We start from the raw sequence: 14,398 nt of genomic DNA, 5'->3' as shown, positions 1-14,398 counted from the left end.
CCCCTCCCCCCCTGCTCGTAAACCTGTCACCGTCCTACTAAGGGATGTCACCGAAGGTCAGAGGTCGGCCGGGGCACCGCAGGCGCATTGTAAAGGCGATATCAGGCTCATTTATTAAAGTGGACTGAATTCAGTTTCCTCCTCGGCTCCGAAAATCAAAAACAATTTGCATTCCTTCTAAAAAAAATAAAATATTTGTTTTTCTTTCTTTTGTTCCATCTCAGTGCTTCTGATCTCCTGCAGCCCCCTCGCAGCCACTTCCTGTCTATATGCACTTGCAGAATGGCAGCATGGCAGTTCCCAGGGCGGGTTTCCTGCTGGACTATAGCCACTTGTAGTCTCCATCAGAACCCCGTGTGACTGGGTGACGACGCAGCAGCACAGCTTATTAAAAAAGAAATGTCGGTTCTATATTTCTTTTGCTTTGTGGAAGCAGCGGACTCTCTGAAGAGGTCCAAAGTGCCCTCCCCTCCGAGTCAGACCTACAGCTCTGCAATCGGCACGACTCAAGTTCCCTGCTGAATAGAGAGCTCAGACTCAGCAAGGGGGACATGTGCCGATAGCTACCGACACGTAGAGACGGCCGACGTGGCAATTAAAGGAGCGGGCTGTCGATGAAGCGCGGGGCCGGATAAACTATGAGCGCCATGTACAGCGTATCACATCCGCAGCTCTCTGAGTGTTCCGGAGAGTCCCGCCGCAGCTCCGTCCTCTCTCTCTCTCCCTGCAGGGTGGAGGGACGCCAAGTTCTTCCAAAAAGGCGGTTTTTCTATGAGATTTCGTGGTTTACCTCATGTTTGTGTAACAAAGTCTCTGACATTAGAGCGGATCAAACTCTTAGTGGTCTTCCCAGACGCGGCCCGTGGTACAGGGACGGCCTTTCAGCTGGAGCAGAGCGGAGCCCGCTGCGTGCCGCCGACTGTCCTCAGTCACTTATGATTATAGCCTTAAAGGAGCCGTAAATGTAATAATATCCGTTACTTTGTGTCACCGATTCTGACACACTTCCCAAAAGCTGAGCCCCTGGGATCGGCACATATTGTCCTCATACAGGAGTCATGTGTGGTGAGCTTTGTGTATTTCCTCCAGATCTGTGCAGTAATCCAGTGTGAGACTTGGAGACTGCTCACTGCTGCTCTCTCTCCTTGTGCAGGGTGACTGGTCTTATCTCCGCCCACTCCTGTAATAAAGGCCGCTCACTGCTGCTCTCTCTCCTTGTGCAGGGTGACTGTTCTTGTCTCCACCCCCTCCTGTAATCAAGACCAGTCACTGCTTCTCTCTCCTTGTGTAGGGTGACTGGTCCTGTCTCCGCCCCCTCCTGAACACTGACACTCCGCCCATCAAACAACAAATGTAAATACAAAGTATCTGAAGCTTCATAGATGTATCCTATTGAGGAGAAAGTTTGAAGTAGCCGTAGAAGATGTTTCCTGAGCACCAGGTGTGCTGCCATTGCCATATTTTCGCCCTGCATGTGAACGCTGGAAATAGATGGCAAGCTCTTGGGAACCGCACGTGTTGATTAGGTCTCTCTCGGTGCGGTTACAGCCAACGTTTATAAAGGAGATAGGCAGACTGAGGAGGGGTGACCACACTGGGGCGTCCTCGGGGACATCTGTGCAGTTAATTAGTTGGCGGCTGGGGGCCTGCGTGTTTTTCTCAGCAGTCAGGGCATTCACACCTCTGGAGATGTGTTATTTGTTTAACCAAGGTGACCTCTGTCCTTCCGAAATTGGCCGATACCGGGCGGACATAAAATAGGGGATACACGGCGGTGAAAGTGAGCTTCAGAATAGAAAGCCGGTACGCGTGTGAGTCTGGCGACAATCGTGGAAGTTTATTTACTGGATCCCTTGCTTTCAACCAAAAAATTACATTTTGGAAGCTGCTTCTCGTATTCAGTCAAACCATCGCGCAGACTTGTAAAGTAAGAGACATTTTCATTTACGTCCAATCAGTAACCCTCTTGGATGGGGAATCAGGAGGGCCTGCTACAAATGTTCATATCACTTCAAAAGTCTTCAGAAGTAGTTCAGAGATTCCAATACGACCAACGCGTTTTGAGGAGGAAAAAAACGTACCACCATTCTTTAGGGCTTGAGCAATGGGTGGCAACAGAATCAAGATGGAATCCACTAAAGGACCTTAATTTTCTGCTTATTGGAGACCAGCGTTTCCTAATGACACTACGAGTGGCCGAATGTTCATAAGAATGCTAAGAGCTCCCATGTGTGCCCTCCATGTCTAAAAGTGCACTCCATGTCATCTCTTGACTATAAGCACTCCCCGTGTGTGCCACATGTCTGCAAGTGTGCCCCAGTGCACCCCATGTCAGCTAGTGACTCCAAGTGCACTCGTCTAAGCCCCAGTGTCTCCAAGTTCACCCTATTGCACCCTGTGTCATCTAGTGACTCCAAGCACACCTGTGTGAGGCTCCGTGTCTCCAGCTGTACCCCAATGCACCCCATGTCATTTAGTGACTCCAAGTGAACCCGTCTAAGCCCCATTGTCTCCATGTGTGCTCCAGTGCTCCCCATATCTCCAAGTGTGCCCAGTGGCACTTACAGACTCTTAGATTGCCCTGTGCCCCCCTGTGCTCCCAAGCGCCCCGTGACACCTGTGTCTCCATGCAGCCTCCAAAACCCTCCTGCATCAGCTGCACATTCCTCGTCTCAGTGGATATGGACCTCTGTCCATAGCACAAGTTCTATAAATAACTCTGATAAAATGTTTTCTGCATTTTCCTTTTCTTTTCTATGAACGGATTCCGGCACTTTGGTGAACTCTGTAGGACGCAATGGAGCTCCTGACTTTACACACATTATATTTACATTTTTAAGTCAATTTGTCTCCAATCTGTACATCAGTCAGTGGAGTTGGAGGAAGAGATGTCCACGTTGCCGCCCCTGCTCTCAGATGTGAGGGGATGTCCCTCAGGGGTTTCAGTGGAAGGCTCAGTAGTTTATAAGCTGCTTTGTTTCCCTCCTTTTAATAAATGGTATTTCCAGGCCAAGGGGAACGTGCGCTGCGGATAGAGGGGCCTCTCTGTGCGAATCCTCCGCTCCCGGCCATCTCCATAATACAGGCTGACAGAGGTGATACCTGAAAACCACATGCATTTTACTCACGGAGAGACAAAACACGGGGCAGAACTGGGGGGGCCGTAGCAGAAGAATTTCATTACAGGCAGGAAAAATACCATTCCAGTTCTTCTGTATGGTACACAGCAGAACATATCTTCACCATAAAGAGATTCTGGGTCAATAAGAAGGGCAGAGATAGAATGCAACACTTAAAATTCTTACTTTTCTTTTATGTGCATGCCTAGTCCATCCTAAATGCTTATGTGTAAATCCCACATCAGCGGGTGCTGTTTGGAGGAGTCATGAGCCTCTCGGCAGTCTCCCATCTCTTTGGCTGCTCCGTGGTACAGACTTGCGGAGATTTTTATGGAACATGAACAGAGTACATCTTCTACCAGGGCATTCTAGTTATTCATTCTGGCGCAGAGGGGTGGAGTCTGCAGGGGCGTTCGCTGACCAGACAACATGGCCATTGATCTTAAAGTGGACTTTTCAGTAACTGTACACACCTGCCTGATCATCAGATGGGCCTTTTATGTTAAGTGCATGCAATGGGTTAATGTTACAGTTCCAGGTATTTACTACCTCTCACAGAGATCACAGCACTCCCCCCGACAATGCCATCATATGATATTCTCTCCAGAAGGATGAAGCCATCTTTGTTTAAGCAAAGACCTCTAACCTAGATCAGCCCTCTCATCTTGTGACTTGCTACAAAGTTACAATGTTGCAATCTTATCTCTGCTGGAGGGGAAACTGAGGAAATGCTTCCTCCTGCCTGCAGCAAGCTGATGACATCATCTCAGCCTAGGAAGGGTCATTGGTGCTCAAGGAAGGCTTTTTTATGATAAAAGGTTGAGCTTTTCTAAAACATGATACTGTAGCTGTGTATTGCAACATGTCAGGGATTTATTATTGAAGACTTGTAGAGTTACTGAAAGGGCCACTTTGGTCATTTGCACCATCTTAAGTCCAAGCTTTGGATAAAACACTTGTGACTGTACTGAGGGATGATCACACATAAGGTGATCAAATGAGCAATGGTTAGCCGACCTCTATATGGAAGCTTCATATAAAGGTCACGGATGCTACAAACAGAGCTTCACAGTCAGCGTTCTTTGTCAGTTGAATAATCCCCGATTGTGACACTCTGCAGCCGACCTCTGTGAAATGATCCATTGTTCTGCTCAACGCCATGTCCCAAGGCAATGCATGTTCCATCTTCCTTCGCAAGGGATTTTCCTGGTTTAAGCAAAAGGGAACACAGGTCTGCAATTAGCACTACTGGCAGGCGTTGTGCATCTGCGAGCTGTGGGCAATGTGGAGTTTCCATGAGTACACCTCATGACAACGGTGCGTGGAGTCGGGAAAGGCCAGGCTTGGCCTGAGCTGCGCACAACACAACTTCTTATATGGTCAATAGTTTCTGGAGCAAAACAGATGATCGGAGTGTTAGGAATGTGCGCGTTTCAATTTCCTTAATTCCCGGTTACTGGTTAATTTCACGGCCCTGAAAAAGACGCAATGGATCACCCTGCGTGGCTGGAACACGTGGGATTATAGCGGCGATAGAATTGCAAGAAGAAAATGCTTTATATCAACTCCAGGAATGTGTTTTCCCCCCCCCCCTTTATACTCCTGAACAGAAGGAGCTTCTACTAAACTAAGACAAGTCTAGAAGATGTTCTACCCTATTTGGCCGCCCTATTGCATGAGAAAAGGCATCAGATGTTTTAGAAGGGCACCTGTACTTTAGCAGGAAACAGAATACCACGAAGGTGGTCTAAAGGGAAGTAGACAATAGTTCTTCCAGTGCTGAAAAGTTTAGTGTGTTTTGGTGATCTAGCCCTGAGCACCTATTAGCTGAGGACCTCTACCAGTCATCTCTGAGGGTACCACGGCTTGACAAAGTTTGTGTTCAGATTTCAGCGAGTGTCACATATCCCCTTCAGAAACCCATTGATTCCCAACGCAGGGTGCAGTCCAGCCAAAGAAAGCCATTTAAAGCCAACGGACTTCAGAGAATGCTGAGCAACTCTAAGCAAATTGAAGAGGGTCTGAGTGTGGTGCCTCCACCAAGGAGGAGGATTAGATTTACTTCTCCCTTTCTGAGACTGGAAAACTTTGAGAAGAAACCACATTCAGAGGACCTTTTTGGGTATTGCTCTGAAAAGAAATCTCATTTCCACCTTAATTTCCAAACTCGTACTTAAAGGAGAACTATGAGGTGAGTGGTTTTCACTCAACCTCACAGTTCGAGCCGACGTGTGACAATGAAACTGTCACAGGCCGGCTCTATAGATCGGGAAGTGAGTGAGCGCATACCGTTGCTCACTCACTTTCCGATCATCTCCCTGCATAGAGTGGTGACTGTCAGTCACTGTTCCCCGCAGGGATTCCCCCCCTCCCCGCTCCGATCCTCCAGAGTGTAGAAATGGACAGAGGAGGGGGCGGGCACAGCGGGCTCTGCCTCTAGATAGGCAAAGTCAGCTGTCAATCAGCCAGCTTGGTGGATCTCGACACCATTGTCGGGATCCGTCCTGGTTGCGGCGGTCTCGGTACATAGTGAGCAATAGCTCGCTATATACTGTGCTTTGGGTCACGGGAGAACGTTAGAATGTGTTCTCCCGTGACCCTTAAAAGAGAACTATGGGGTAACCTTTTTATCCCATAGTTCTTAAGTGCAAGATGTCATAGAATAGGGTCTTTTGTTTGGTCGTGAGCTAAGGAAAAATAAAATTTAAAGGTGTTTATTGACATTTTAACTATGAACTTGATCATTTAAAGTGTACATTCATTCAAAATGTTATCTGTTAGTTTTAGATGAAATAGGGAAGAATTAAAACCCATCAGGTAACACAACAGGAAGAGAGATTTAGACGGTTGTCAATGGAAAAGGTGTACCCACTGGAAGATTTCTACTTACCTCCTGACCTGGTGGCGACTAAAACTTTGGATTTCACATCTTTTTCTGTCCCAGAGGCAATGGACACCAAGACAAATACACCAAAACATACACATTTGTGGCTTATACCACGTAATTACAACATACATATTGCTATCTTTGCCCTGTTGAGAATATTCACCCACAAGGAAAGGAATTAAGTAAACAGGCCATTCATTCCTTGAAGCAACATCCAATACCAGAAAAGGTCTTCATTTTTGTTTTTTGGGAGGTATTCTTTGCCAGAATATATCATTTTGTATGTAGAAAGATCATCGCCGTTACTAGTTCACTTTTTAGCAGGGCCTTTGTGTCCTAACTGAGTAGCTTTCTGGTGACATGTCAATGGAAGCCAAGAATTGAATATGAAAACTGCCTTTGCTGATTTGCTTTTGAAGGTTCAGGTTCCAGAGCTTTCAATCTAGAATATGTATTATAGGGCTTGCAGGACTTTGTAATGCATATTCTCTAATATTCTCATAAGTAAGAGTTTAAATTGTAAATATTCGGCCTCTGAGTGTCATGCTGTGGACAAATTTCAAACCAACCAATGACTACATCCAGCTTTTTCCTACAGCCCAACAGCCAAGAGACAACCGGAACAAAGTAATTAAAGCTTTCAATAGTTATTACAAATCCCTCCACCATCTTTCCTACTCCCGTTGGTTGGCCAGTTTCTCAGGTTCCTGTCTCTAGAAGCTCGTTCTTTTACCCATACCAAAGATCCTGCCATGCGGGGGTGAGGGTTTTGGCATCAATTTCCACTTTCCAGGTGCACGAAACAAAGAGAATCTCTGCAAGGTATGTAATTACGATACCTAACAATGAGGAATAAAAATGGTGTTGACTTCAGCTATAACAATGTCACAATTGTCTGATCAAAGCGGATTAGAGTACCTTTCAATGGCATAATTTATTTTGCTTTGTGCTGTTGCTCAGTTGAGGCACTACGCCTGGTGCAGTGACAAATGAAGACCATAAAATGTCTTGTAAAAATAAATAGCATAAAAATGCTCATTGATCATGTTTTGACACTTGTAAGGTGAAAGCAGATTAGCTGATATAATGGGCGTGTCGTTTTTTAAAACTGACATTCTAACAAACATTGCCATGGACTGAGAGTTCGGAAGTGGAAAATGTGACCGCTAGCATCTTTGCAGTAGCTAAAGTCAAGTTGCTTGTTTTGAGGTTTTCAATTGACCACAAATTCTCAAATTATTTCTTCCAGAACTGGAAAATTGAGCTGGTGCTATAGAAGACTTGCATAGAATGTGGTTTGTTGTAATAGGTACATGCACCAGTAGCGTGTGATTGCCATTTTGCAGTTGTGTGGATTAGAGCAGCTTATGGCTCCTTGCTCTGTGGGAAGACATGGGTCTTCACTCTCTCATGTCTTCACTGAAGATGTGTGGGCATAAGCTGGGGGATACAAGCTAAAAGTCTGCTGCCCTTAGGTAATCTGCCCGTTGTCCACTCTATGACGTGACCACTGCCACTCTACAGCCATGTCTGGCCAGACATACGATTTAACAAATAAAGTCTACTCAATCGCATGCCAACATCAGGAGGTTTGTTTTTGATTGTTCCTCAGATGGCTCCCATAGGAAGTTATCACATGCTGCCAGGAGATTGCTTTAGTTGTAGGGAATCTGCCAGGTTGTGTGATGTCACAGCCCGCTGCAACATTTAGCCATGCTCGGTGGACCATTTTGTCTGCTGGGAAGCAATGAAAGGAAACAGATCAAGTAACTGTTGTATGATGTCTTTTCCATACTTCTGAATCTCGCTACAGACAGCCCTTGAGGCCTCTGTGACTAAGAGATGCCTAACCAGATCTACAGCACCCTAAAATAAAGATTTCCAATCTGCAATGTGCAGTTGAACTAACAAAAGTTCCAGCTCCTCTTATCTACACCCTCTGAGTCTTCTGATGATAAAGTCCAACATAGCCGTGATGAAGGATCTTCCTCTCTCTTTCTCTAGAGGCCTCTTAACTAGGCCTCTTCTGTTCAGTGTTCCCACCACCCACACCTGTCCAGCTGTCCTGAACAGACACCTAAGAAGTTCATGCGTGTGCCCGAAATGTCTCTTTCAAAGCCCTAATCATTGAAAGAGGCGTTGCAGTGGTAAATAAGGTTTGTTTGGGCAGACGTGTTCCCAGCACGGGATCTTTTCTGCTTGGTTTACCTATATCTATTAGTGAGGTGTTCTATCCTATGGTGTCTGCCCATGGTAGGAGTGCTGTCCTGAAGACAGTGGCTCCGGGTTTTCCAGCAAGTGGACTGAGGTCTGAGATCAGCAACTAGGCTTGCTATGGATGTTTTATGTTGTGCTCCCTGTAGAGAAGTTTCTGTTTTGGTTGTTCTAACAAGTTAGGAAGAAAGTGTTCTCCAGATAGAGTCAAAGCTCCAATGTGCCGAAACCAGGATTACAACACAATTAAAGTAGACAGAGTCTGGCGCTAAATGTAGTTTACAGCAGTCTTTAAGTCCTGCACTGTGCCATATGCTCACTCTACATGCTGGATCAATAATTAACCTTCCAAGGAAGGTTTTTGGTTTTGATTGATGAGGAACGTCTAGGTACTGACTTTTTGGTAATTGGAATTTCTGTATGTGAGATTCAACAAGGAGCCTGCAGTTGCAGGGTCTGAATAATCGGGGGTTTCGAAGTCTCCAGATTACTGTCAATAAGAAATAGGTTGGAGTGATGAGCCACTGCATTGTGAGGAGCCTGGGCTTGGTGCGAATCCAGTTCGCCCAACACTGAGACTGCCACCCCCCTCCTACCAGTCCAAATAGCATAACCTGAATGGAAAAAGAGAGCACTGAGCAAGTTGGTTGTGTGTGGCGTGAACCTTTAAACTTGGGTGATCTTCTCACTGGAGTGGTAGAAGTACCTTGTGGGTGGTTGGATCTGCCAATACCTATTCATTCTGTCTATAAAATGATTACATACAGTATAAAATAAAGCTTCACATATCCTGTCAAAAAATGACAACTCATTGCTTTACAAATTTGCGTCAGGAAGATGGGCTGTCCCCTCCACAGCATTTGGCTCTTCACGCTACATGTACTACAGTATAATCAACATCTTATTTTTCCTGCGGTGCAAATCCAACTTGAGTGTTAAATATTTGGAGAACTAATTTGAATTCCAGCAAAATGTATTTTTTCTGTAACTCTAACCTGTAAACTGCTTACGAATTTAAGCTGGCATGAGAGGAGGGAAAAAAGATCACAGTGCAAACATCATTGCATGACGAGCGAAGGGCGCCGAATAAAAAAACAATAACGGCAGAGATTACTGTAACTGAAATGAGGGCTCCTAATGGTAAAGTCCCAGCGGGCCAAGCCCGGGTCTACTTTGCTTCTTAGGGCAACAAGGCGCACTGGGGAAAGCTGTCAGCTACGTCAGGAGAAGTTCACTGAAGCGCTAAAATATAATTTATACTTTAGGGGCTGCAGAAAGCCAGCAGCGGGCTGGAAGTGTTACTCTTGTTTTGCAGTTGGCAACCTCTGGGAGACGTATAGCATGCAGGTATAGATGCATGCCGAGAGCCGCAGGTGGCCATTACAATGCCGGGCGTTGTTCCAGGAAATAATTTCTTTTTAATTATTGTTATATTTTGAGTGATAGTTAGAAATGATACAGTGGAAGTATCTGGAAGTTTCATCTAACACATTTACTCAATTAGAATTGTTATTGTACATTGAAAACAACAGTACATGGGACATAGTTTTTCTTAGGTAGGATGTGGCCACATGGTTTGTGATTGGATAGGCTGCGTTCTCATGAATATGAAGGGTCTCGGTGATGTCCCTGGTCTCTAGTGATCGTATAGGTTGTGTTCTCATGAATATGAAGGGTCTCGGTGATGTCACTGATCTCTAGTGATGGGATAGGCTGTGTTCTCATGAATATGAAGGGTCTTGGTGATGTCACTGATCTCCAGTGATCGGATAGGTTGTGTTCTCATGAATATGAAGGGTCTCGGTGATGTCAATGATCTCTAGTGATGGGATAGGCTGTGTTCTCATGAATATGAAGGGTCTTGGTGATGTCACTGGTCTCTAGTGATGGGATAGGCTGCGTTCTCATGAATATGAAGGGTCTCGGTGGTGTCACTGGTCTCTAGTGATCGGATAGGTTGTGTTCTCATGAATATGAAGGGTCTCGGTGATGTCACTGGTCTCTAGTGATGGGATAGGCTGTGTTCTCATGAATATGAAGGGTCTCGGTGATGTCACCGGTCTCTAGTGATCGGACAGGCTGAGTTCTCATGAATATGAAGGGTCTCGGTGATGTTACTGGTCTATAGTAAATGGATAGGCTGTGTTCCCATGAATTTGAAGCTTTTTGTGCAGTTTTTCTAAGCTGCACGGATCAGTGACTGCACATGATCGGTGCCACCAACATGCCTTTATTTTATAGCTGTGAGGTTTAAGACGTAAAACTCCTGTACAGATGTGGAAAGTCAGCACACCGTGACATTGAACACAGCTGAGATGATTTATGCAATGGCGTTTTACTTGGTCTTGGGGGAAGCAGACGCAGGGCTTGTGTTACACACTGTTTGAGTCTGGACAGCTGCCATTGTTATGAGAACAAGTGTTGACCGTGGGTGCGATGTACAACTGGACATGAGAAGGCTTAGAACCTGCCCCCTCGGGAACAATCCATCTTCCATACTGTAGGTGTCATTTGTCATAGAAAAGGTCCGTCAGACGCAGTTTTTTATTTTTTAGCTGAGGGTTGTCATGAATTAAGTTCAGACAAGTGATTACTTTTAAATAAAGCTGTGACAAGTCAAAATAAAACAATTTTTTTTCCTTTTCGGAAAATGCTTTGGAGAAAGCACGGCACAAGCTGTAAGGTAATTAACATGCTATAGGCTCTGTACCAGGGCAGAAATGTAATGCATCAGACTCCCCATAATATCAGCCTGGTGTCACATTGGGTCCTGTGTATGAAAACCAGGGCAAGAAACAAGGCAAGCAATGTCCTACAAAACCAATGACAAGAACTCAACTGATAATGAACAGTTCTTGCAGACAGGAAACAATAAAAATTAATATAGAAGAAATGATAATAAAAGAACATGATATGATGATTTTTATATTGGGGATGTTTTTAAAAATTTACTGTAAAGGGTTAGCAGAGGAAGACACCACTTGATTGTATGTTGCCATCTTTACGGCCCATTCACACCACATCCAGACCAGAGCAGACCAGATTATTTCCGGATCCAAAATGCATCCTTTGTATCTGTATGCTATTTCTGGCCTCTGTTCACACCAGCGCAGTCCGTTCCAGACCATAAAAATACTGCATGTCTTATTTTGTCTGGTCTGGAATGCACTGGAACTGGGGGCGGGTTCACACCATTTTCCGGACCAGATCTGGTCCGGAAAAAGGTGTGAACCTGCCCTAAGGGGCTGCTGTGCCCCACATGTAACTTCATGCTGCTTGGATGTTAACCTGACAGAACTAAGAGGGATTAAAGGGTCTTAATGGTCAAAAACTAAAAATAAATCTGTATTTATATAGTAAATTTCCATAAGTTTTATCCCATTCCTAATAACCAGCTCTATCTGGAAGTTTGTAAACTTATGTAATGAAGATACCCATATGATGCATTTCCTCAATGCACTGACACCATTACACTCAGCCCTGTGAATATGAACTTCCTGGTGTCACCACTCTCACAGAGCCTTCCTACTGAACTGCAACGCAAAGTCTGAACAATGTAATATTATCATTGCTTGCTGGAAGCAATGCATCATGGGATGTGTAGTCTTGAGAAATAGCGATTGCATAACATCAAGCACCAGAAAAAAAGACGCAAAGGACACTGGGGATCCAGGAAGTAGTTGGAAGTGATGGGCAGACGGAAGGCAGCGCTCACTATATAAAAGGGATTTTTTTAAAGTAAGCTTTGATTGTATTATCAGAGACGTCTCCAGTATGTATTCCTATTACAATGCTGATGTTATAACAGGAGAGAATATGCTGGGACTTTACAACTCCTTTATAGGCTGCTCTGGCCCCATCGTAACTTCACGCTGTTTGCATGTTAACATGACAGAATTAGGAGGGAATGTTCTAAACGTACACACTGTATATACAGCAGAGATGTGATGAGTTCTTCCTAAATGTCAGTGTGTAACCTAACTTCCTTAGAGCTGCTGTGATATGTAAAGGGATTTAGAACCCAATTAAGTTTAAATCGGCTAAATACATTCCAAGTGCATCTAAGCAAAATATGTGCAAAGGCCTACAATTGGATTTCTTGAGAAAGCAGCCACAGCCTGAGTAGAAAAGCCTGTCCCCTGCCAGCTTGCTGCAGAGAAGGGCGGCTGCTCTCTATGTGGAAGCAGTGGTCCTCTGAAGAGATTCCAGTATGCCCCATGCTGAGTCAGAGCTAGAGCTGTTTAATCAGCAGGGAGGGAAATCCCTGCTAAATGTAGAGTCATAGGTCTGACTCAGTAGGGGGTTTGCCAGACCTCTGCAGAGAGGCCACTGCTTCCATCCTTAGAGCAAGGGTCCGTCTCTGCTGCATGCTGGCAGGGGCCAGGCTTTTCCACTTAGCCTGTGACTGCTTTTGATTTGATACACCTGGAATATATTTAGCCAAGTTAAAGTCAAACCTTTAAAAGTACACAAGTACCCAAACTGAAATGTTCCCTTGACAGGAAGATAAAATTGTTAGGGGGTCCATGCCACCAGCCCGGATCTGTGGGGGTCCCCAGAAACCTGCCCGGGAATCGATCCTCTTGATGTCCAGGTATAAGGAAAGTATTAGCAGGGCAGGAAAGACAATGACAGAAAGCTAGGACTTCTTAATTTATAGGAGGGAACGCTTACATTCCAACATTTTGTTTTGTAATGCGGTTGGAAAATTATTGCCGTAAGGCACTTTCATCTTCGGCCAAGTGTCTGCAATGACCTTACTGCATCGTAAAATCCGATGTGCAGTCTCTCTGCCCGGAAAAACACGTGGAGCAAAATCATCGGGTGCCATTTTTACATCGCGGTGTCTTTATTGGGATTAATCATCAATCAAAGAGCGAACACTCCACCGGAACCAGATAATGCAATAAACAGCAAAAATAAAACACGAGGCTTCCTTCATGATGTCATATCTTTAAACAGATCGACGGCCTCACCAGCGCTAAATGTTACCAGGATGTCGATGCAGACTTCACATTTACCTGCAGATGGACCTCAATAGCGGTAAAAGACTTCCATATAGATATACAAGGAAAACATCTGTCCAAGACCTGTTAATAAGTGGACAGCACCCCCTGCTCCCCTGCCTGCCTTCTTCCTATGAACTCCTCAATGGTGGCAGGAAGCAGAAAATGCCAGAAACATGGACGCTTCTCATTTGAAGGGGAGGGTCAGCCAATTACATTCTCTTCCCGTTCTTCAAAGATCAGGTGACCAGACTCTTAGGGTTCTGCTCATCTGACCAGCTGCCGTGGAATCAGAGAGGAGCGGTTTGGCTTCTTCTGCAGGAGACTTATTTTGGCAATCAGCATGCTCTAAAGCCTTGGTTCTCAACTGGTGGGTCGCAACCCCGTGTTCGGTGGGTCACTGCGTGCCTTCCACTTTTCCAGGTAAGAGGCTCCTCAGCCTCTTCCTAGCGCAACACTGTCAGTTCTTGCACCAAGCAGCTTTCAAAATATACTGCCCCGTGCTGAATGTCAGCTTGAGGTGGGGTGGGCTGGGACTATGGCCGTGAGGGAGCTCCATCCATACGTGCATTGCTTACAGCTCCCTCGCATGTCCTGTAGAGGTGCCTGGACCTACTTTTTTTAAATTAAATATAATGTATTCAAAATAAGTAACTTTCAGTAGGTGACTGAAAAGAATCCTCAAATGCAATTTTTCAGAGCGCTAGGCCTAGTGACGGACCAGAAAGCTCTGAAAGCTTGCATTTTTTTAAGCAACCATGTAGCCACGTAACAGCTGGTGGGAGAAACCCCAATGCCAACAGGAAACACGCTATCAGGCAGTCTGAGATGTGTTGGCTAGCAGTGGTGCCCAGTGTTCTTCAAGAAAGGCTTCACATACCGCCCACCACAAGTTGTTGTACATTGGGGGGCACAGCACTGGGGCCTCTAGTTTGAATTCCAAGCTAGGATATTATCTGCATGGAGTTGGCATGTTCTCCCTGTGCTTGCGTGGGTTTCCTTCCATGCTTTAAAGTAGAGGTGCACCGAAATGGAAATTTTGAAAACGAAACGAAAACGAAATAAAAAAAAATGTCAGGCCGAAAATGTTTTTTATTTTTATTTTTTCAATTTTTTAAAATATTTAATTTTTTATAAACTTTTTTATATTTATTTTTATTTAATTTTTTATC

General features: G+C 45.0%; 1 protein-coding gene across 2 annotated transcripts in view; it reads left to right on the top strand.

The window, feature by feature from the left end:
• NTN1 (netrin 1) overlaps positions 1-14,398 on the top strand; it is an 85,969-nt gene that overhangs the window by 22,011 nt on the left and 49,560 nt on the right. The gene's annotated exons all lie outside the window — the stretch shown is intronic.

Source organism: Nanorana parkeri, unplaced genomic scaffold (genome assembly GCF_000935625.1).
Source record: "Nanorana parkeri isolate BGI_ZX_2015 unplaced genomic scaffold, ASM93562v1 scaffold1169, whole genome shotgun sequence".
In the NCBI taxonomy this organism is placed as follows: Eukaryota; Metazoa; Chordata; class Amphibia; order Anura; family Dicroglossidae; genus Nanorana; species Nanorana parkeri.
The sequence above is the reverse complement of the archived record's forward strand: the minus strand, read 5'-3'. Positions and strand labels throughout refer to the sequence as shown.